At 55.0% G+C, this 2,072-nt stretch overlaps 1 protein-coding gene across 1 annotated transcript in view; it reads right to left on the bottom strand.

Moving 5' to 3' along the window:
• The window catches only part of IGDCC4 (immunoglobulin superfamily, DCC subclass, member 4), a 67,715-nt gene that overhangs the window by 64,357 nt on the left and 1,286 nt on the right, over positions 1-2,072 (bottom strand). The window lies entirely within an intron of this gene.

Here is a 2,072-nt window from a genome sequence, read left to right as displayed (position 1 = left end):
GCGCTCCGGCCCCCTGCTGCAGGAGGTCCTTGACCTGGACCCACGTTTTGCAGGCAGGTCTGCCGCCTGTCCCTGCCCCAGGAGAGAGGTCCAGGCACTCCCTGCAGCCTGAGGTCTGCACTGCAGCCTCTCCCTTCAGCAGCTCCATCTGGGTGGAGGCATCGGCCACCGCTGGAATAGATGGTGCAGACCCCCCAGCCAGAGCTGCAACCTTTGCTCTCAGACCAATGCCCACCATTCTGCCCTGAGGGTCAGGTAGAATGAGTGCCCTTGACCTGTGCAGATGGTCACAGAATGGTGCCCAGTCGCTGGGTTATGTGTACTTCAAGTCTCCCACTTGGCCAGTGGAATGTCCCTCCTTCGAAGGGGTGCCCTCCCACGCCATGCCCTATTTGCCCGCCTTGGTGGCAGTGCTCCTTGGGGCTGCCTTTGGCGGGAGTGGGGGGTGGCCGCCATTACTCCTGGCCCCACCCAGGCCTCGCCAGCCACTCTGGTGAGAGCTGCCGGCTCCTGGTGGGTCTCTGCACTCCCCTGGGGATTCCCTGGCTCAGGAAACCCCCCTGTACACCGTGATCCCCCGCTCCGCTGCGGAACGCGCCTGCACCAGAGCTGATCACCTTTGCGAGTGAACTTGCTCTCAGTTCCTTACAAAAGAGCTCGTCCAAATCCCTACAAGACCAGACCACCCTGTCACACCAGGGCAGGCTGGAAAAGCATTTGATCAACTCCTGATTTGCACTAGGCCTAGCTTTTCAGGCCCGGCACCAAGAACTGGGACTGCAGGAGAACCTTCAGATTAGCAAAAAGGCGTCAGAAAAGGTTACCCTGCCCTGCCTGCCCATTTCTGTTCAAACTCCCCCTTCTACAGTTCTGACACTGCCAACACCACTCAAATGCACTGTTAGAAATTCAAGGACAAGAACAGCCCAGTAGCCTGCATCAGAGAGAAGAGGCAGCCGTGGGGCCAGGAGCTCTGTCCTGCCCAGCTGTGGAAGCCTGGCAAGGTTTGTCAGACACAGAGATGATGGTAGAAGGCTGCCTAGGAGCACAAGTCCAATGCCACGGTCTAGTTTGGTCTCTGTAGGAGGGGAGGATCTCATTATAAGCATTTGAGACCATGCTGATGCACAAAGATTTCCTTATCCAGAAGCCCCGAGCACACTGCTCTCTCCCGCTGCATAATGCAGTTGAAAAGCAGTGTGCTGGACACCCCCTTCCATGCTGGGACATGCTCACTGGCACTGAAGCATTGTAAAACTGTTTTGGCTTACCTGCTTTCCTTCCACACCTGAAATCATCAGCACTGTGCTTTAAGAGAGCATGTTTGGGAACTGACATTCTGTGCATCTGTCCCCGCTGGGACGCTGGTACCTCCCTCGGCTCCACCAAGCACACAGAGAGCCTCAACACTCTGCTCACTAGTTACCAGCCTGGGCTCTCATCAGGTAAGTTGCTTTGCCAAAGATTAAGCTCCTGCTCTTCCACTACTCACTGTGCTAAGGCAGAGCTAAGCTTTCACAAATGAAAGCCATCAGAACAGAAGACGTCCAACATCCTGTCCGTCAGCACCTCACAGCGCAGAAGATGAAAGATCCCAAGGCCTCCCTTGGTGCATCAGTTCCCAGCTGCGTTCACAGTCTATCATTTTCATACGTCCATATTCAGACACACTAAAGCCATCAAAGTCACCAGATGTTCCAAATGGGGAGAGCAGTAGGTGCCCCTAGAAGCCTGTTAAGATCTAAGCCAGCTACTAAGAGCAGGGACAAAGGGGAACTTGGACTACCTGAGTACAGCCCTGCTCGTTTCCAGTGCTTTTTGCCCCTCAAGCAACCACCCACATCCTCCTGACTGTCTCTCAGTGATTAACTGTTTTTATCAGTGTATCCACACTCTTCACTCAGGGCAGATACTGATCTGGACAGAGTTGCAGGCCACCCACTGCCATCTCTGGGGTGTGGAAGGGATAAAGAGCTCAGCACAGTTGAGCTGGGAGCATACAGCACACCAATGCAAGCAGCCCTGTCCCAAAGACAGCCAGTCCTTCCAGCTGTCCCCAAGCAAGTAATGCA

Source organism: Pygoscelis adeliae, unplaced genomic scaffold (assembly GCF_000699105.1).
Source record: "Pygoscelis adeliae isolate BGI_AS28 unplaced genomic scaffold, ASM69910v1 Scaffold13, whole genome shotgun sequence".
Classification (NCBI taxonomy): Eukaryota; Metazoa; Chordata; class Aves; order Sphenisciformes; family Spheniscidae; genus Pygoscelis; species Pygoscelis adeliae.
This window is presented reverse-complemented; position numbering and strand designations above follow the sequence as displayed.